The 22594-nt window shown below is 52.0% G+C and overlaps 1 non-coding gene across 1 annotated transcript; it reads left to right on the forward strand.

Moving 5' to 3' along the window:
- The first annotated feature begins 22162 nt into the window (after nt 1-22162).
- TRNAS-UGA (transfer RNA serine (anticodon UGA)) lies at nt 22163-22236 on the forward strand. Its single transcript has one exon. It is a non-coding gene; the product is annotated as a tRNA-Ser (tRNA).
- The last annotated feature ends 358 nt before the right edge of the window (nt 22237-22594 follow it).

Here is a 22594-nt window from a genome sequence, read left to right on the forward strand (position 1 = left end):
TCGATTAGGAGGATTATGAAAGTGAGGGGTATATTCATTAAGGTGGAGCATCGTAGAAGTTTCTTTGTACCAGGTTTCCATCAACATAATAGTGCTGAACGGAAAATTAAATTCATTCAAAAATTCATGATATCCTCATTCTTGTTAACAGCTGATCGGGCATTTATATCAAGGAGAGAATTCTGCAAAATGATTTCTTAAGCGAATGGAATGTGGAAAAGCGAACTCTTGATATTCCATTTGGTTAAGTCGAGCTAGTGCTGAAAGGTGATTCAAAGTCCCTGCGCGTGTGCCTAGGCCTGCCCAAAAACTCGCAGTGCGCCGCAACGTTGGCCGAGGCAGGAGCGTGGCCCCTTGAGCTCCAAGCAGCGCGCAGGGCACTGAATCACATCGACCGGCTTCACCGCGCACCGGACGGCGGCTCGCTGCTGCAGCGTATGCGCTCGCACCCGCGCTCACGAATGGGCGCGGCGCTGCTCGAGTATGAGCAATTGACCCAAGGCCCACCCCCCTACGGCTCCTGCGCGCCCTGGCCTGCTGCCTCGGAGGTACAGCGAGAGATCGTCGGCATCGCGGGAAAGCGGAGCACACCCCTCTGCGCTGTGCAGCAGCTGGCCAGAGCCGTCATACACGAGGAGCTCCAGGACCATCTCCTCGTGTACACCGACGGCTCAGTGGCCCGCGACAGCTGCTCCCTTGCTGCGGCGGCTACCATCCCCGCCCTGCGACTGCACAGCCAGCAACACGCAACCTTCCTGGGCTCCTCCACCACGGCGGAGTTGATGGGGATCCGGCTCGGGCTGGACCTGCTGCTCACCCTCGGCCCTCCGCCGCCCAGGAGTGCTCTGCTGTGCGACTCCCGCGCCGCCCTCAGCCGCCTGCAATCTAACGGCCGCGGTACCCCACTAGTGCGGGAAATTCGCTCGCGCATCGAGCGCCTCGCGCAGAGAGGTTGTGCCGTGCGTGCAAAGTGGGTGCCCGGTCACTGCGGCATCGCCGGCAACGAAGAAGCTGACGACCTCGCGACCGCTGCACACCAACTACCTGCCAGCGATCTGCCCCTTGCGCTGGAGGACGTGCGTGCGGCCATTCACGACCATCTCCGAAAGCAGCACCCCGACCCACGCATCGCGGGAGGTGAGCGCATCGACAGTGTCACCGGCTGTCGTGCACTTACACGGTCGCAACGTGCAATGATCCTCCGCGCGCGCATTGGCTGCGTGTGGCCCGGGGAACGACGGGTGCGTCACGGAATCGCGACGAGTGATGTGTGTGACGGATGCGGTGCAGTGGAAACACTAGAACATCTGCTCCTTCGCTGCTCCGCGTTCGCCGATGCTCGTCGCGATATGCTCGCGGCCTATAGGGCGCAGGGCATACTACCAGACTCCATCAAGACGCTATTGTGGCCGCAGGGCAGTGCGCGCACTCGTGAGCGAACTTTGGTGAGCCTCTGTGCATTCCTCGAACACACGGGCTTGACGTCCCGTCTGTTCTCCGTCAGGTAGTTACACGCAGTGACCGAACGCTCCGCGAGTTCTACCTTGAACGATTAATAACTGGACGCCCCACTGCAGTTGTAACCTACACAGTGCTGTGCGCGTGTGTGATTTAATTCCTCTTAAATGAACTAATCACGCGCACAACCTGGACACATTACTTATTGTGTAAATAGTTGGTACATATTACTTCTCCCCCTGTCCTCTATTCCTGTCCCCTCACCTCTTTCATTTCATTTCTCCATTCTGCCTGCTGTCCTTTATTTCCGCTGCCCCAGCTCAGGTGCTTCAGTATCGATGGCAGATGCCGGGGCTAGCAAAAATCTTTTCCTTCCTTTTTACTATTATTTTTAATAAAACCACTACCACCCAGATTTTAGTCAGGTCTTGTTCATTTTTTATCTGAATTTGGTTTGTGTCGTCCGCCTGTTTAGCAAAAATCTTTTCATTCCAGCACCACGCCGATTTCACTCATTATCGCGTTTGCGCTTGATAGTCATAGCAAATAGCTTTTTAAAAGTTAGACAGAAATGCTGGGTAACATATTGCTACGGACGCTGGGAGGACGACGAAGTGGTTGGTAACGAAGACCACCGCCTGGTTATGGCCAATCCCCCTTGTGGGTATGTGCCATTGTGTGAGGTCAACAACAACAACAACGACGTTGAGGTGCGCGCTTGTGTGCTGAGAGTCTACTCCAAGCCATCGGTTCCTTGCGTAGCAGGCTTCATGACAACCGTGTCCGCCGTGAAGCTGGTGAATGTGGACATTCAGTCGCCGACCACGCTGGGCGAGACGGTCGGGCTGAGCAGCATCTACGAGCTGAACGGCGACCGGCTCTACTCGGTCAAGTGGTACAAGAACGACGTCGAGTTCTACCGCTTCGTGCCCAACGACTGGCCGCCCGTGATGCGCGGGCCCTCGGTCGGAAGTACTAGCACGGCCATGTCCTTCTGGCCGCCCACAGTGTCGAAGGAAGGAGCCTTGGCGGACACCTCGCAGCGGTACGAGCCGGCACAGTGCAGGTCCACGTTACGCAGGTACACCGACGTCCGCCCCGAACGTGCCAACCTGAACGTGACACGGATGAACGATTCGGTCAGTCGCTGCGCTGTTCCGATTAGAGCGCTGCTGCCACTTCAGCGTCGTCGGCCCCGCCCGTGTTTACAGGCAGTCGGCGTGTGTGTACGTACGTCCACGTCGACGCCCGGCAGGGGCAGGAATTGGCCGGGCGGCCAGTTCCAGTTGGCGCGCTTTTATTGAGCTCTACGTACTTGTTTGTGAACCTTGCTTTTTTTTCCTCCTCTCAGGAATGCATAACGTTTGGTGCGAGATTTGAACTGAACAATGACGTTTGTCTTATTAGAATTGCGGGTCGGTACTCTGGGACAGCCCTCGATATCAGCCAGTGAAATGGTTCGCTGATAGTATCTCCGATTTTCATAACGAGCTTCGCTACATCTTTATCTTCTACTTGCACGACACCCTGTATCTCGATGTTCGCTTTACGTGAGTATTGCTCTCGAATAACGAGGCCTGTCTTATTTTCTTGGACCTTTTGATCGAGGGTTGCAAATTTCAGCCGAAGCATGTCAATCTCTTCTGTTGACTTATTTTTCGCAGCTTCATTATCCAGGTTTGTCAGCAGTTCCTCAAATGTCTCACTGGCAAAGCTCAGGTCTTTAGTCGTCTGTATTCGTTCGCTAATTTGTTCTCGGATTTCAGTGCGCAAACTTCTCTCGACCGACTCCTTTGCTGTCTCTATGTCATGTTTAAGTTCATCTCTTAGTTTCTGCAGTTCAACGCCCATTTCATCTTTCATCTTCACCGCATCCTTTTACATCTTTCAAAGCAACAGTCAGTGAAAATATAGCGCAATTTGACAGTGGCGACAATGGGGTACACAAAATTAGAAACAAGGCCTTTATGCCGTTGACACTAACATGCAGAAATACAGACTTTCCAGTGGTGCTGCTAGCACGGCGTCGCCACTGCCAAACGACAGCTCCCCGTGGGTGGCGGTTGTTTTATAGCCGCTATTGGCCCACGACCTGTTGACGCGCAGATCCCAGTCGCAGGGATGGGCGCACACGCACTTGCCGCTTGGTTGGCTTGCCTCTTTCCAGGAGCATGGGGCTAAGATGCACTGCACGTTGCTGAAGGAACACAGAAGAATTTCCAGTGATGTTGCTAGCCCGGCGTCGCCACTGCCAAGCGACAGCTCCCCGTTGGTAGCGGTTCTTTTATAGCCGCTATCGGCCCACGACGTGTTGACGCGCAGATCCCAGGCGCAGGGGATGGGCGCACACGCACTTGCCGCTTGGTTGGCTTGCTTCTTTCCAGGAGCATGGGGCTAAGATGCACTGCACGTTGCTGCAGGAACACAGAAGAATTTCCAGTGATGCTGCTAGCCCGGCGTCGCCACTGCCAAGTGACAGCTCCCCGTTGGTAGCGGTTCTTTTATAGCCGCTATCGGCCCAAGACGTGTTGACGCGCATATCCCAGGCACAGGGGATGGGCGCACACGCACTTACCGCTTGGTTGGCTTGCTTCTTTTCAGGAGCGTGGGGCTAAGATGCACTGCACGTTGCTGCAGGAACACAGAAGAATTTCCAGTGATGCTGCTAGCCCGGCGTCGCCACTGCCAAGTGACAGCTCCCCGTTGGTAGCGGTTCTTTTATAGCCGCTATCGGCCCAAGACGTGTTGACGCGCATATCCCAGGCACAGGGGATGGGCGCACACGCACTTACCGCTTGGTTGGCTTGCTTCTTTTCAGGAGCGTGGGGCTAAGATGCACTGCACGTTGCTGCAGGAACACAGAATAATTTCCAATGATGCTGCTAGCACGGCGTCGCCACTGCCAAGCGACAGCTCCCCGTTGGTGGCGGTTCTTTTATAGCCGCTATCGGCCCACGACGTGTTGACGCGCAGATCCCAGGCGCAGGGCATGGGCGCACACACACTTGCCGCTTGGTTGGCTTGCTTCTTTCCAGGAGCGTGGGGCTAAGATCCACTGCACGTTGCTGCAGTTATACAGAAGAATTTCCAGTGATGCTGCTAGCCCGGCGTCGCCACTGCCAAGCGACAGGTCCTCCTTGATGGCGGTTCTTTTATAGCCGCTATCGGTCCTCGACATGTTGACGCGCAGATCCCAGGCGCAGGGGATGGGCGCACACACACTTCCCGCTTGGTTGGCTTGCTTCTTTCCAGGAGCGTGGGGATAAGATGCACTCCACGTTGCTGCAGGAATACAGAAGAATTTCCAGTGATGCTGCTACCCCGGTGTCGCCACTGCCAAACGACATCTCCCCGTTGGTGGCGATTCTTTTATAGCCGCTATCGGCCCACGACGTGTTGACGCGCAGCTCCCAGGCGCAGGGGATGGGCGCACACGCACTTGCCGCTTGGCTGGCTTGCTTCTTTCCAGGAGCGTGGGGCTAAGATGCACTGCACGTTGCTGCAGGAATAAAGAATAATTTCCAGTGATGCTGCTAGCATGACGTCGCCACTGCCAAGTGACAGCTCCCCGTTGGTGGCGGTTTTTTTATAGCCGCTGTCGACCCACGACGTGTTGACGCGCAGATCCCAGGCGCAGGGGATGGGCGCACACGCACTTGCCGCTTGGTTGGCGTGCTTCTTTCCAGGAGCGTGGGGCTAAGATGCACTGCATGTTGCTGCAGGAATACAGAAGAATTTCCAGTGATGCTGCTAGCACGGCGTCGCCACTGCCAAGCGACAGCTCCCCGTTGGTGGCGGTTCTTTTATAGCCGCTGTCGACCCACGACGTGTTGACGCGCAGATCCCAGGCGCAGGGGATGGGCGCACACGCACTTGCCGCTTGGTTGGCGTGCTTCTTTCCAGGAGCGTGGGGCTAAGATGCACTGCATGTTGCTGCAGGAATACAGAAGAATTTCCAGTGATGCTGCTAGCACGGCGTCGCCACTGCCAAGCGACAGCTCCCCGTTGGTGGCGGTTCTTTTATAGCCGCTGTCGACCCACGACGTGTTGACGCGCAGATCCCAGGCGCAGGGGATGGGCGCACACGCACTTGCCGCTTGGTTGGCGTGCTTCTTTCCAGGAGCGTGGGGCTAAGATGCACTGCACGTTGCTGCAGGAATACAGAAGAATTTCCAGTGATGCTGCTAGCACGGCGTCGCCACTGCCAAGCGACAGCTCCCCGTTGGTGGCGGTTCTTTTATAGCCGCTGTGACATTCCGTGTGTGCTACGAGGATCCACGTTCGACGGCGCGGCGTAGACGGAGACCCGTGACAGCGGCATCATCAATTACCCAGCCATGCTCTTTGAGTGACGACCAGAACAACCGGACCCGCCGCCGCCGCCGCGGGGAAACAGGCTTTATCCTCCCCAATTTCCGGGCACATTCCAGGACAAGGGAGCTGTCAGCGGGCCAGAGCGCGCCGTACCACAGCCGACGCTATGCGCTACCGCGAAGACAACATTCTTTCCCTCCTTCCCCTTTCGACGTGGGCTATCGCCGGGAAGGCACCCACAGCTTCCCGCCGTGCCTCGTGAACAAAAGCGCATTCCCAGAAGGGCCGCGACGGACACCTGTCATGGCGGACAGGCAGTACTCGCCAAGAATGTGGAAAGACAGGCGCTAGTGAATTAGCTCCGAAGAGAGAGCCTGTGTATACTCTCACTTGAGAGAGAGTGGTGGCGTTTTTGTTGTTTATTTAGTTTATATTGTTAACAGACTCTGGGTTCGAGGCTAAGCCCAACCCAAGGGGTGGTCCCCATCTCGCATGTTATTTTGGATTGGAGAATTGATGCTTTGGGCGGGCCACTGAAAATGACCGCCCTTAGTCCTTTGTTAATCAAGTGCTTAAAAGCGCATGTAAACGGATGCAGTCCAGTCCAGTCTGAGCTGGGGCTCCATGCTTAGCATGTAATGTGATGCTACTTAGGCACTAACCTGCCCGGTCGATGAGTAAAGTAGTGCAAAGTTTGTTCTGTTGTAAAATTATGCTCTGCTGTCATCATCTACAAGCTCGCCTCCTGTTCATCTTCCAAGCCGAACGACACTAGAGGAAGGGTTTGTGAACCATCCTCGAAGAAACGGACGACTATTGAAATTCTACTGCATACACGCTCAGGACGACATCGTTAGCGAAGAGGGCCTTCAGCGCCGAAGCCCGACGGCGTGCAGCTTCTGCCAGCAACCGCTCGAGCCCAACTCCGGAGCCACTCCATCGCCCCCATGAAGTCGTCGGCACGTAAGCTCGGACGCCCCAGCCTCTGATGTATAACCTTAATCATGTGTAATTATTGAATATACCTGTTTGTTTAAACTGAGCCATACGGTGTCTCTTTGCCTCTCCGTCCAGTGTGGACCTGCGCATTATGGGGGTCATCACACTGGTGTCAGAAGTGGGGTCTCAAAAGCAAATGTCCTCTGAATGCTGTGACATTCATGACTTCAAAATTGTAATCAAAAGGGAATCACGGGACTGATTGTGGGACTTTTACCCCCATTTGAGAGGCTTGAGGCACTGGAGGGCTTGAAAAAAAAAATGACTGTATCTGAGGGAGCTCCCACTCCACAGCCGTCGCTCGGGGCAAGCATGCTGGCATTAGGAAGCGTCATTCCGACGTTTACGGGAGATAAGACAGGGGTTCCAATCTGCGGTTTCTTTTCCATGCTAGAAGAGATTGGGAAAATGGGGGGATGGTCCGATGCTCAAATGCTGGGAATGGCGAGGTGTAAGATGGCAGGAGCTGCTCATGATTTTGCATGGCGAGACGAAAAAGTAAAATCCACAAAATCATTTGCGGAATTTAAGAAGCTCGCGTTTGAGCATTTTGACACTGAACCACGTCACGTGCGAGTACAGAGGTTCCGTGACGCCGGACAGATGGTAGGGGAGGACGTGCGAACGTTTGCGTCGCGGCTTCAGCGCTTAGCGCGCGATACGTTAAGCAGGGAGGAGGACGGAGACCAGCTTAAGAAGAAATACGCGGAGGATATACTTAAAGAGGAAATGACCGCTTTGTTCGTGGCTGGTCTGCAAGACCCCGTGCGCCGGTTCGTGCTCTCGCGCAAGCCGAGCAATTTCGACCAAGCCGTGGAGGCCGCATTGGATGAGGAACAAAATGAGGCGTTAACGACAGCCGCAGCGAGAGTACGCGTCATAGAGAGAGCGGTGCCCAACCCTGAGGTTGCTCTTTTGACAGAGCGGTTAGATCGCTTAGAACAGCTGCTATCTCAGCAGGTAGAATGCCAGGTTGAAGCGCGCGCTCAACAGCGCCCATTCGCTGGAAACCGGAGACCGCCACAAAGCTACAGGCGCGGTATGCGAGATTTTGAAGAAATCGTATGCTTCGCTTGCCAGGGTCGCGGACACATCGCCAGGTTCTGCCAAAACGTGCGCCGTGGGGAGCCACAAAGAGAAGCAGGCGAGACACGCCCTAAGCAAGCCTACAGCGGGGCTCCAGATACCGAGTCAAAAAACTAGTTAGTCCTCCCCAGCCTGAGGAGCGTGGGGAGGGAGCAGTAGATGATGAGGTGGTGGTAGTTTGTGTGGCCGACGAGGCATGCCCTGTTGTGCGTTGCAAGTTAAATGGTTGTTGTATGGAATTGTTGATAGATACGGGGTCAAAGGTGACATTGCTTAAGGAGAGCAGTTTTAACACGCTTCGAAGGAAGGGGGACCGCGAGGTGTTGGAAGCGTCTGGTGGTATGGCAACCAAATTTGTAGGCATAACGGGGGATCCTCTTGGCATAAGTGGACTCTACCGGTTACACTTCTTTCTCGGCGGAATTGCATTGGAGCACCCCTGCTACGTATGCCCGGACACGGTGTCTCTGCCAAACGGAGTGTCAGGTATATTAGGGCAGGATTTTTTGAGAAAAGGGAAGGTAGTAGTCTCATTCTCTGAGGAAGAGGTTAATGCGGGCGGCTCAAAAGTTCCGTTTTTGAACAGGAGAGGGGCTGAGATTCGCATTACCGATATTGACACCCGTCAAACAGTGGGATCATTGGAGAAGGTATATTCGCGGGTTGCCGTCCGGCTGGTCGAGGAGGCGGTCGTCCTTCCTTGGTCGGAGCACATTTTGTACGCGTTTGTGCCTTCAGATGTAGAGAGCGGCGCCGTGGGAGTGCTTGAGCCGGTCGACTCTCTCAGCAATGGCCTGAAGGCAGCCGCGTGCCTCGTGACAGTTAATGACGCCCACAGAGTGCCCCTACGGGTGGTTAACTGTAGCCAGCAGCCACTGAGCCTTCCCAAGAACAAAACATTGGCTTTCTTCACCTCTGCGATAGAGCAACGTGAGCCCACCGATACGGTACTCGCAACTGTAGAGCATGCTAGTCCTTCGGATGCTCCAAAGGTGTCGTTCGATCTTTCTCACGTAAAATCCAGGGAGAGGGAGGCTCTGGCTGGTTTGCTGAACGACTACTCGGAGGTATTCGCCGCGTCCAACCTGGATTTGGGCTGCTGTGGCGTTATAAAGCACAGGATAGAAACCGGCACTTCATCGCCCGTTTACCAGCGTGCGTACAGGATTCCTTACTCCCAACGTGAGGAGATGGAGCGGCAGGTGCAGGACCTGATTGATCGCGGCATTGTCGAACACTCAAAGTCACCCTGGGGAGCACCAGCACTATTGGTGGAAAAGCCAGATGGCTCGTATCGATTGGTAGTGGACTACCGCAAACTAAATGCCGTAACTCGCATCGATCCATACCCCATCCCCAATATACAGGAGACGCTTTCTCAGCTGGGCTCTGCCAGGTACTTCACGGTAGTGGACATGGCGGCGGGATTCTGGCAGATAGCAATGGATCCGGCAGATGCCGAGAAAACGGCATTCAACACGCCCTCAGGGCACTATGAATGGAAAAGAATGCCGATGGGTCTGGCCAACAGCCCTGCTGTCTGGCAGAGAACCGCTGATGTTATCCTGGCAGGTCTTCTGGGGAGGCTGTGCTTCGTGTATATGGATGACATTATCATATACAGTGACAGTTTTGATAACCATTTGCGCGATATTGAGCAGGTTTTGGTGCGACTAAGAGCAGCGGGTCTCAAGCTGAAGCCCTCTAAGTGCCAATTCCTCAAAAACGAGGTGAAATACCTCGGGCACGTTGTTTCAGCTGACGGCGTGCGACCGGACCCTGAGAAACTAAGGTGTGTCTCGGATTTTCCATCCCCGACTAGCGTCCGCCAGGTCCGGCAGTTTCTCGGCCTGATCGGTTACTACCGAAGGCACATAGAGGAGTTCGCCAAGCTCGCTAAGCCGCTCACCGCCTTAACAGCCAAAAATGTCGCCTTTCGCTGGGACGAAAACGCGGAGAATGCTTTTGGGGCCCTGAAAAGGAAGCTAATGAGTGCACCGCTGTTGCGCCACCCGGATTTTAGTTTGCCCTTCGTTATGGCCACAGATGCGTCAAAGTTCGCAGTTGGTGCCGTGCTATCTCAGGTTATCGAGGGCAAAGAACATCCCGTTGCTTTTGCTAGCCGACAGCTGAGCCCCACAGAGCAAAAGTACGGAGCTACGGAAAGGGAGTGCCTCGCCGTTGTCTGGGCAGTAAAGCACTTCAGATGCTACCTTTACGGCCGCAAATTCAAGCTAGTCACAGACTGCCATCCTCTGAAATGGGTGATGAGTGTCAGGGACCCTAGCTCGCGACTCGCTAGATGGAATCTACACCTGCAGGAATACTGCTTTGAAGTTGAGCACAAGTCAGGAAAGACACATCTGAATGCTGATGCACTCAGCCGCACAGCTGCCGTGGCAGCTATAGATGAGTTTGTCCCCGTAGTCGACCCCGCCGAATTACGCACAGAGCAGTGCAAAGATCCTGACCTGAAGCGAATAATCGAAAGCTTAGAGGGCGCACCGTCTCACCCCGAACAGCTAGGTTATTTCATTGGCAAAGACGGCACCCTGTGTCGGCGCACGAGGCCAACCAGGAAAGGGAGACCAGAGAAAACCGCTTGGGAGAGAGTCGTCATACCTCGGTCGTGGACAGAAAGGGTTCTTCGCGCGTTTCACGATGCGCCATGCGCCGGTCATTTTGGCGTAGCGAAGACACGCAGGCGTGTGGAGCGTTTGTACTTTTGGAGTGGCATGCGACGGGATGTTAGAGACTACTGTGCGAAGTGTCATTCCTGTCTCGAAAGAAAAACACCCAAGGGACGAAGACCAGCTCCAATTCAGCCGTTCCCTTAGGTTTCGGCTCCCTTCGAGCGGACAGGTATGGACATAATGGGCCCATTGCCCACGACCACTTCCGGAAACAAGTACATTTTAGTATTTGTCGACCACCTTTCAAAATACGCGGAAGCGGTAGCACTCCCAGATCAGAAGGCAGACACGGTTGCAAGAGCATTTGTCGAACAGATCGTGCTCCGACATGGACCCCCGAGGCAACTCTTGACAGATCGGGGAACGAACTTCGTGTCGCAGCTAATGAGGAGAGTTTGCGAGCTGCTTAAGATCGCTAAGAAGCAGACAACACCGTACCATCCGGCTTGCAACGGCGCGGTGGAGCGACTGAACCAAACCGTGGCCGGGTTCCTGTCGCATTTTGTTTCGCGCGACCAGCGGGACTGGGATTTGTGGCTCCCGTATGCAATGTTTGCCTACAATTCCGCAGCACACGAGAGCACGGGCGAATCGCCATTCTTTCTTCTCTACGGCCGAGACCCGGACCAGCCTAGTGAAGTGCCAGAGGGCCCCCGTCGTGTCCCATACGCTTCACTGGACGACTATAAGGTTGAGATAGAATCGCGCTTGCAAGTGGCGAGGGACATCGCAAAGGAGTCCTTAAAGAAAGCGGCGAAGCGCAGGAAGGAGGTGCACAATCGCAGTGCTAGAGACGCGCCGTTTAATGTGGGGGACAGCGTGTACATTGAAAACTGCCAAAGGCAGATTGGGCTAGCTCGTAAGTTCCAGACGAAGTGGAGAGGACCGTGCGAGGTTGTCGAGAAGCTTTCTCCGGTAAACTTCAGAGTCCGAGACGTGAACCGGCGTTTGATAAGGATACACGCAAATCGCCTCAAGTCGGCACCGGTTCAGTATTCACGAAATGAGGAAAGGGAAAGCGCGGATTTTGATGGGGACAGAAGTGAAGCGGAGCGCGCAGATAGTTCGCAAGAAACGCCCTCTCCTGCATTTGTTCGGCAGGCGCCCGAGGTGACGGCCGGAATGCCACCGGATTTACTTCATGCATTGCTAGAAGAAGAAGCGCGCGAGGTTGCCGCGCAGATAACGCCAGGAGAGGCTCCTGCCACGAGCCCTCCCGAGTCCCAAAGCAGACAAAGGGGCACAGACTTACTTAGTATGACTCATGAAGGCCGATATCCGCTGCGAAATCGGAAAGCTAAGTCGGACTAATGGCGTAAACAGAGCGGAGTTTTGAACTGGTTAGAATTGTGTAATGCCACAGCTCATAACATTGCTATGTGCTTATGTGTTAAGTTATCGGAGTTGGTAGTTAAACCTTTCTGTCATTAAGTAACACCTTCACAGGAGAGCATGCGGAGCGCATGCAGAACCTGCCCTACTTCCTTTCGTTATCTATATTCTTGTCTGTGCCGTGATCGTGCTAGAAGTGGGAGCTCCTTTATAACTGTGGTAAATTTATTTCGTCCAGTTTGGACCAGAAAAGAGAGGCTTGGGTGCTGAGTTTCATGTTTATCTGTAAAAGAAGATCAGTGCTGCCCCTGGAGACGCCAGTTATGACAGCGGAGACATATGGTGTTGTGCAGTGGTGTTGAGTGCAGCGAAAAGTGTTTTGTCGGACGCACTGTGCGAGGCGATTCAGAAAGACAAGGGGAGCTGCAGGGACTCAAATGTTCGGAGAACATTCTTCTGGAGGGTGAGCGAGTGTGACATTCCGTGTGTGCTACGAGGATCCACGTTCGACGGCGCGGCGTAGACGGAGACCCGTGACAGCGGCATCATCAATTACCCAGCCATGCTCTTTGAGTGACGACCAGAACAACCGCACCCGCCGCCGCCGCCGCGGGGAAACAGGCTTTATCCTCCCCAATTTCCGGGCACATTCCAGGACAAGGGAGCTGTCAGCGGGCCAGAGCGCGCCGTACCACAGCCGACGCTATGCGCTACCGCGAAGACAACATTCTTTCCCTCCTTCCCCTTTCGACGTGGGCTATCGCCGGGAAGGCACCCACAGCTTCCCGCCGTGCCTCGTGAACAAAAGCGCATTCCCAGAAGGGCCGCGACGGACACCTGTCATGGCGGACAGGCAGTACTCGCCAAGAATGTGGAAAGACAGGCGCTAGTGAATTAGCTCCGAAGAGAGAGCCTGTGTATACTCTCACTTGAGAGAGAGTGGTGGCGTTTTTGTTGTTTATTTAGTTTGTATTGTTAACAGACTCTGGGTTCGAGGCTAAGCCCAACCCAAGGGGTGGTCCCCATCTCGCATGTTATTTTGGATTGGAGAATTGATGCTTTGGGCGGGCCACTGAAAATGACCGCCCTTTGTCCTTTGTTAACCAAGTGCTTAAAAGCGCATGTAAACGGATGCAGTCCAGTCCAGTCTGAGCTGGGGCTCCGTGCTTAGCATGTAATGTGATGCTACTTAGGCACTAACCTGCCCGGTCGATGAGTAAAGTAGTGCAAAGTTTGTTCTGTTGTAAAATTATGCTCTGCTGTCATCATCTACAAGCTCGCCTCCTGTTCATCTTCCAAGCCGAACGACACTAGAGGAAGGGTTTGTGAACCATCCTCGAAGAAACGGACGACTATTGAAATTCTACTGCATACACGCTCAGGACGACATCGTTAGCGAAGAGGGCCTTCAGCGCCGAAGCCCGACGGCGTGCAGCTTCTGCCAGCAACCGCTCGAGCCCAACTCCGGAGCCACTCCATCGCCCCCATGAAGTCGTCGGCACGTAAGCTCGGACGCCCCAGCCTCTGATGTATAACCTTAATCATGTGTAATTATTGAATATACCTGTTTGTTTAAACTGAGCCATACGGTGTCTCTTTGCCTCTCCGTCCAGTGTGGACCTGCGCATTATGGGGGTCATCACACCGCTGTCGACCCACGACGTGTTGACGCGCAGATCCCAGGCGCAGGGGATGGGCGCACACGCACTTGCCGCTTGGTTGGCGTGCTTCTTTCCAGGAGCGTGGGGCTAAGATGCACTGCATGTTGCTGCAGGAATACAGAAGAATTTCCAGTGATGCTGCTAGCACGGCGTCGCCACTGCCAAGCGACAGCTCCCCGTTGGTGGCGGTTCTTTTATAGCCGCTGTCGACCCACGACGTGTTGACGCGCAGATCCCAGGCGCAGGGGATGGGCGCACACGCACTTGCCGTTTGGTTGGCGTGCTTCTTTCCAGGAGCGTGGGGCTAAGATGCACTGCATGTTGCTGCAGGAATACAGAAGAATTTCCAGTGATGCTGCTAGCACGGCGTCGCCACTGCCAAGCGACAGCTCCCCGTTGGTGGCGGTTCTTTTATAGCCGCTGTCGACCCACGACGTGTTGACGCGCAGATCGCAGGCGCAGGGGATGGGCGCACACGCACTTGCCGCTTGGTTGGCGTGCTTCTTTCCAGGAGCGTGGGGCTAAGATGCACTGCACGTTGCTGCAGGAATAAAGAAGAATTTCCAGTGATGCTGCTAGCATGACGTCGCCACTGCCAAGTGACAGCTCCCCGTTGGTGGCGGTTCTTTTATAGCCGCTGTCGACCCACGACGTGTTGACGCGCAGATCCCAGGCGCAGGGGATGGGCGCACACGCACTTGCCGCTTGGTTGGCGTGCTTCTTTCCAGGAGCGTGGGGCTAAGATGCACTGCATGTTGCTGCAGGAATACAGAAGAATTTCCAGTGATGCTGCTAGCACGGCGTCGCCACTGCCAAGCGACAGCTCCCCGTTGGTGGCGGTTCTTTTATAGCCGCTATCAGCCCGCGAAAAAGTGCAGCGATGGCGTAGAGGTAGAACATCCGCCTCGCGTGCAAGAGGACCGGGGTTCAAATCCTGGTGCCGCGCAATTCTCCACCGGGTTTAAAAAAAAATCCGCGTGTCGATGGAATTGCATAACCAGGCCTGGAGTGCGGCCTTATCTCGGTGACCAGAACCGACAACGCACTCTCTCACCAGAGCAGGATTTGGCCACCCTGGTGTAGTACTTGGCCACAACCTTCTATGATCAAACCAATTAACCCTCGGCCCTCAGTCCCCAGCGGCTGCAGAGCAACTGACCACGGCGGCGGTCAGACCTGTGACGCAGCGGAGGGTGCTAAGAATCTCTGGCTCCGGACAGGCCGCCATTGGAATCTGAACCTGGCAACGTTTAACGCTAGAACTTTAGCTAGTGAGGCTAGCCTAGCAGTGCTGTTCGAGGAACTAGCGGGAATTAAATGGGACGTGATAGGGCTTAGCGAAGTTAGGAGGACAGGTGAGGCGTATACAGTACTAAAGGACGGACACATACTGTGCTATCGCGGGTTAGAGGGTAGACGAGAACTAGGTGTGGGATTCCTCATTAATAAGGATATAGCTGGCAACGTAGAGGAGTTCTACAGTATTAACGAGAGGGTAGCAGCTATAGTAATTAAGCTGAATAGGAGGTACAAGCTGAAAGTGGTGCAGGCCTACGCACCCACATCCAGCCATGATGACCAGACCGTTGAAAGCTTCTATGAGGACGTAGAATCAGCAATGAATAGAGTAAAATCGCAGTACACTGTACTGATGGGCGACTTCAATGCGAAGGTGGGCAAGAAGCAGGCTGACGACCACGCGGTAGGTGACTATGGGATAGGCTCTAGAAATAGCAGGGGAGAGTTATTAGTCGAATTCGCGAATAGAAATAATTTACGGATCATGAATACCTTCTTCCGCAAACGAGAAAACAGGAAGTGGACCTGGAAGAGCCCCAATGGTGAGATTAAAAATGAAATAGACTTCATACTATGCGCTAAACCTGGCATCATTCAGGATGTGGCCGTCCTCGGAAGGGTGCGTTGCAGCGACCATAGAATGGTAAGGTCTAGAATTAGCCTAGACTTGAAGAGGGAACGGAAGAAGCTAGCGAAAAAGAAGACCATTAACGAATTAGCCGTAAGAGGGAAAGCACAGGAGTTTAGGATAGCGCTGCAAAACAGATACTCGGCTTTAACTGAGGAAGATGATCTTGATGTTCATTCAATGCACGATAACCTGACATCAATAATTACGTAGTGCGCAGTAGAAGTAGGCGGCAGGACAGTTCGAAAAGATACCGGGAAGCTATCTCAGGTGACGAAAGATCTGATTAAGAGGCGCCAAAACATGAAGGCATCTAACACTACCGATAGAATAGAACTAACGGAGCTATCAAAGTTAATAAATAAGCGCAAGGTAGCCGACATAAGGAAGTTTAATATGGAGAGAATCGAGCATGCTCTAAAGAACGGAGATAGCCTAATAACAGTGAAGAGGAAACTAGGCATAGGTAAAAACCAGATGTATGCATTAAGAGACAAGCAAGGCAATGTCATTAGCAATATGGATAAGATAGTTAACGTAGCCGAAGAGTTCTACACAGACCTGTACAGTAGCCAATGTAATCAGAGCGCTAATGAGAAAGACAGCAGTGCACAGCAATGCGTCATCCCGCCAGTAACGAAAGATGAAGTAAAAAAAGCCTTAGAAGCAATGAAAAGGGGAAAAGCAGCTGGGGAGGATCAGGTAACAGCAGATCTGTTGAAGGATGGAGGGGACATCGTGCTAGAAAAACTAGCCACCCTGTATACGCAATGCCTTATGACCTCGACTGTACCAGAAGCTTGGAAGAATGCAAACATTATCTTAATTCATAAGAAGGGAGACGCCAAGGACTTGAAAAATTACAGGCCGATCAGCTTACTATCCGTTGCCTACAAAGTATTTACTAAGGTAATCGCTAATAGAGTCAGGGCAACGTTAGACTTTAATCAACCAAATGATCAGGCAGGCTTTCGTAAAGGATATTCTACAATAGATCATATTCACACCATCAATCAGGTGATAGAGAAATGCGCAGAATATAACCAACCTCTATATATAGCTTTCATTGATTACGAGAAAGCATTCGACTCAGTGGAAACCTCAGCAGTCATACAGGCATTGCGTAATCAGGGGGTAGAAGAGCCTTATGTCAAAATACTGGAAGATATATATAGCAACTGCACAGCTACTATAGTCCTTCATAAAGTCAGCAATAAAATTCCAATAAGGAAGGGCGTCAGGCAAGGAGACACGATCTCGCCAATGCTGTTCACCGCATGTTTGCAGGAGGTATTTCGAGGCCTGAATTGGAAACAGTTGGGAATAAGAATAAATGGAGAATACCTAAATAATCTGAGATTTGCTGATGACATTGCCTTGCTGAGTCACTCAGGAGGTGAACTGTAAATCATGATCAACGAGTTAGACAGGCAGAGCAGATCGATGGGTCTAAAAATTAACATGCAGAAAACCAAGGTGATGTTCAACAGCCTAGCAAGGGAACAACAGTTCACAATTGGCAGCGAGAGCCTAGAAATTGTGCCGGAATACGTCTACTTAGGGCAGGTAGTGACAGCTGATCCGGATCATGAGAGGGAGATAACTAGAAGGATAAGAATGGGGTGGAGCGCATATGGCAAATTCTCGCAGATCATGAGTGGCAGCTTACCAATTTCCCTCAAGAGGAAAGTGTACAACAGCATAATCTTACCGGTACTCACCTACGGGGCAGAAACGTGGAGGCTAACGAAAAGAGTTCAGCTTAAGTTAAGGACAACGCAGCGAGCCATCGAAAGAAAAATGATAGGTGTAACGTTAAGAGATCGGAAGCGGGCAGAGTGGGTGAGGGAACAAACACGGGTTAATGACATCCTAGTCGAAATCAAGAGAAAGAAATGGGCTTGGGCAGGGCATGTAATGCGAAGGCAAGATAACCGCTGGTCTTTAAGGGTAACGGAGTGGGTTCCAAGAGAAAGTAAGCGTAGCAGGGGGCGGCAGAAGGTTAGATGGGCGGATGAGATTAAGAAGTTTGCAGGCAAAGGGTGGATGCAGCTGGCAAAGGATAGGGTTAATTGGAGAGACATGGGAGAGGCCTTTGCCCTGCAGTGGGTGTAGTAGGGCTGATGATGATGATGATGATCAGCCCGCGACGTGTTCATGCGCAGACCTTAGGCGCAGGGGATGGGCGCACACGCACTTGCCGCTTGGTTGGCGTGCTTCTTTCCAGGAGCGTGGGGCTAAGATGCACTGCATGTTGCTGCAGGAATACAGAAGAATTTCCAGTGATGCTGGTAGCACGGCGTCGCCACTGCCAAGCGACAGCTCCCCGTTGGTGGCGGTTCTTTTATAGCCGCTGTCGACCCACGACGTGTTGACGCGCAGATCCCAGGCGCAGGGGATGGGCGCACACGCACTTGCCGCTTGGTTGGCGTGCTTCTTTCCAGGAGCGTGGGGCTAAGATGCACTGCACGTTGCTGCAGGAATAAAGAAGAATTTCCAGTGATGCTGCTAGCATGACGTCGCCACTGCCAAGTGACAGCTCCCCGTTGGTGGCGGTTCTTTTATAGCCGCTGTCGACCCACGACGTGTTGACGCGCAGATCCCAGGCGCAGGGGATGGGCGCACACGCACTTGCCGCTTGGTTGGCGTGCTTCTTTCCAGGAGCGTGGGGCTAAGATGCACTGCATGTTGCTGCAGGAATACAGAAGAATTTCCAGTGATGCTGCTAGCACGGCGTCGCCACTGCCAAGCGACAGCTCCCCGTTGGTGGCGGTTCTTTTATAGCCGCTATCAGCCCGCGACGTGTTCATGCGCAGACCTTAGGCGCAGGGGATGGGCGCATACGCACTTGCCGCTTGGTTGGCTACCCGCCGCGGTTGCTCAGTGGTTAGGGCGCTCGACTACTGATCCGGAGTACCCGGGTTCGAACCTGACCGCGGCGGCTGCGTTTTTATGAAGGAAAAACGCTAAGGCACCCGTGTGCTGTGCGATGTTAGTGCACGTTAAAGATCCCAGGTAGTCGAAATTATTCCAGAGCCCTCCACTACAGCACCTATTTCTTCCTTTCTTCTTTCACTCCTGCCTGTATCCCTTCCCTTACAGCGCGGTTCAGGTGTCCACCGATATATGAGACAGATACTGCACCATTTCCTTTCCACACAAAAAACAATAATTATTTGGTTGGCTTGCTTCTTTCCAGGAGCGTGGGGCTAAGATGCACTGCACGTTGCTGCAGGAATAAAGAAGAATTTCCAGTGATGCTGCTAGCATGACGTCGCCACTGCCAAGTGACAGCTCCCCGTTGGTGGCGGTTCTTTTATAGCCGCTGTCGACCCACGACGTGTTGACGCGCAGATCCCAGGCGCAGGGGATGGGCGCACACGCACTTGCCGCTTGGTTGGCGTGCTTCTTTCCAGGAGCGTGGGGCTAAGATGCACTGCATGTTGCTGCAGGAATACAGAAGAATTTCCAGTGATGCTGCTAGCACGGCGTCGCCACTGCCAAGCGACAGCTCCCCGTTGGTGGCGGTTCTTTTATAGCCGCTATCAGCCCGCGACGTGTTCATGCGCAGACCTTAGGCGCAGGGGATGGGCGCATACGCACTTGCCGCTTGGTTGGCTACCCGCCGCGGTTGCTCAGTGGTTAGGGCGCTCGACTACTGATCCGGAGTACCCGGGTTCGAACCTGACCGCGGCGGCTGCGTTTTTATGAAGGAAAAACGCTAAGGCACCCGTGTGCTGTGCGATGTTAGTGCACGTTAAAGATCCCAGGTAGTCGAAATTATTCCAGAGCCCTCCACTACAGCACCTATTTCTTCCTTTCTTCTTTCACTCCTGCCTGTATCCCTTCCCTTACAGCGCGGTTCAGGTGTCCACCGATATATGAGACAGATACTGCACCATTTCCTTTCCACACAAAAAACAATAATTATTTGGTTGGCTTGCTTCTTTCCAGGAGCGTGGGGCTAAGATGCACTGCACGTTGCTGCAGGAATATAGAAGAATTTCCACGGATGCTGGTAGCATGGGGTCGCTACTGCCAAGCGAAAGGTCTCCGTTGGTGGCGGTTCATTTATAGCCGCTATCGGCCCACGACGTGCTGATGAGCCGATCCCAGACGCAGGGGAAGGGCCCACATGCATTTGCCGCTTGGTCGGCTTGCTTCTCTCCATGAGCGTGGGGCTATGATGCACTGCACGTTGCTGCAAGAACACAGAAAAACTTCCAGTGGGGCTGCTAGCACGGCGTCGCTACAGCCAAGTCGCTACCTTCACTGCTCTGAAGACAAAAACAAGTGGCGAACTCAACGTATTTCTGCCAGGAGCTGCCTCGCCGATTTGAAACCGCCGAAAATAGTTATTTTTAAGCTTTGGCGCTGTCAGGAATCGATCTTAGCAGCCTGCGCAGGGTACTGTCCTTGCTATGAACACTTTCGTCGGTTACCCCTACCGCCCAGCTCCCCCTTGGTGAAGAACGTAACCAGGCACCACTGTGGTGGAAGCTGACGTATACTTTGGAGTGCCTTCGAGCGCACCCGAGAAGTTTTGAACTCCGACGTGTTCGACCTACCCTTTCGGAACCTTAAGAGACGCCTTAAATCTTGCTGCTTAGAAAATGCTCGAAGGGGCACTTCTGCCTTGCCACTGAATTCCCGCTGGCAGAGTCTTGACATCAGAGGACCCCGGCGGTCTCAGACGCACAGACCTGCTCAATCCTGAAGGTTTGCCGCACGTCGTTCAAAATTTCATAGGCACACCACCAGTCTAATGAAGGACCAAAGCTCCGTCAGCCTAGCGAACAGCGGCGTAGTTCTAAGAAAGCAACTGCAAAACTAATAAACCACTTTTGCTTGCAAATAACAGCTTTAAAGTAGTTTAATACATTACAAATTACCGGACGAGAAATTTGTTGACAGTAATTTTACAACAGTAATTGAATTACTGCTACGTCTAAGCACTATGCTTTCCGAAACCCAGAACCTGTTATTGCCGTTTTCAATAAGAAATTTTTTTTTATCTATACGCACTTATCTTTATTATTTTCAATACTGCCTGCCTCATCCGAGACAATTGCAGGTGGGCAAACAATAATGAGGAGCATGATGAATTCAAGTAGTGCACTAGTGAGTTACATGAGAGAAAATCAAACAAGATGAAGGTAGAGGAACAAGCAAAGTAAAAAATAAAACGTAAACATTGGGACAAAAACATCTTTGGTTACGAACATAACTATAGAGACACGTATTTTAAAAAATTACATGACTAGGAGTCAGGTGAAAGATTTTGATCAGAAATTCAGAGAAATAACAGCAAATGGAGCGAGAATGAGATAAAAAAGAGAAAAGTGACAACCTCCATTCACGATTAATTCACAGCTGCGTAATTTGTTAATTGGTATGAATTCTATCTTTGATGTGAACTGAGATAATGTATCTGCAGTAATGACTGAATGACTAAGGCGATTCCATTCTCTCATTACGAGGGGGAAGTAAGAGTACATTAACGTTTCGTTATGGGATGAGTATTCTGTTATAGCGCGTGCGTGTTTATACCTCGATGAACGTGACTATGAGAAAGAAATTCATTTTCGTATGTTTATGTTACAGTAGTTATGAATCAGAGGAATAAAAATCTTAGTCGTTTTTGTTGCGCTCTGAATGTTATAGTGTAGCTAAGCCCGAAACAGCCGCGAGGTTAGTTGGTAATCAGTGCTCTTATATTTGTTATGAATAAACATCAGTGATTTACACTGTACTTTTTCTAGTTTTGTTACATTAGTCACTGATAGGGGGAGCAAAACTATGTTAGCGTAATCTAGAACGGAACGAACAAAAGTAGTATATGCAAGTAGCTTAGACGACGTGGGTGCGAGTCGCACTTTGCGTAATGCCTTCGACGTTACGTTAGCAATGTGCACGTCCTATCTGAGGTCAGAACTTAGTGTGATACCCAAGTACTTATGTTAGTGAACTTTCGACAGTATGCTTCCATTAACAAAGCACGGATTGTCATAAGGTCAGTTTTTCTTGTTACCATCATGCAAACTGATTTCTAATCAAATCAAAACAAATTTATTTCTGCCTCGAAAAGGTACAGACCGCGGAGGCGCAGAAAAATCTAAGATACAGCTTAACAGAGCCGCAGCCCCCTTTCGCTTGGCAGCGGTTTGAGAGCAAGGCTTGTAAAACAAAGGCAATTGGTTAACGTATTAACAGGTATACAATAATGAAACTACAAAATAAAGTGAAACAGCATTATACTATATTGAATCGACATTCACACTCGACAAACACAGATCGATAACAAAGGAAATGAATAAACATATTCTACATGTCAACGTAAATAACACGCAAAGATTTTTTTGACGAAATAAACAGGTCAAAAGTATTATATGCATATGTATTTAACAGGGAAGGAAGAGTGAATTGCAGGCGTTCTCTACCTGAATTTATTCGAGGAGTCGGCACTACCCAAGTCTCCGCATACCTTGTCATCTAATTGGCTTTTTTGGCATGTAATTCAGCAAGGTTACGTATGTAGTTTACATTCCTACGCGTTTCAAGTTTAAACCGGATACTTGGACGATATTTATACATTTATTTGTTTCTTTTTTTTAATATCTAGTGGTGAACACTCTCAAGGTTCGCTTACACGCAAAACATAAATACCCACGAAAGCAGCAGATTGGACAGCCGTCGCCGTAGCTCAGTTGGTAAGAGCACCGGACGTGATATTCGGAGGTCGTGGGTTCGGATCCCACAGGCGGCATGGTTGTTTTCTCTGCTGCTTTATAAGTAATTTTCTTTAAAAATAAACTAATTGATTGGCACTAGATATTAAAAAAAAGAAACATTCCCCTATGCACCTTGATTTCGGTGACTGTTGGCTTCCTTAATGTTTGTCAAACGAGCCCCTCACTTCATTTTCCTTGTCTGCTAATAGCTTAACGGGGGTCTCGGTTCTGGCAGTCTTGATGCCATAGGTAGCATAAGAGGGCTCTCGCACAGTTTCCGCCCTCGCCGTTAGATGACGTTCTACGTCACACTTGCGGTATTACAGGACGTGCTACGTCCACCGCTATGGACGAGGGTGGCGCTGGTGAACACTCTCAAGGTTCGCTTGCACG

Source organism: Amblyomma americanum, chromosome 8 (assembly GCF_052857255.1).
Source record: "Amblyomma americanum isolate KBUSLIRL-KWMA chromosome 8, ASM5285725v1, whole genome shotgun sequence".
In the NCBI taxonomy this organism is placed as follows: domain Eukaryota; kingdom Metazoa; phylum Arthropoda; class Arachnida; order Ixodida; family Ixodidae; genus Amblyomma; species Amblyomma americanum.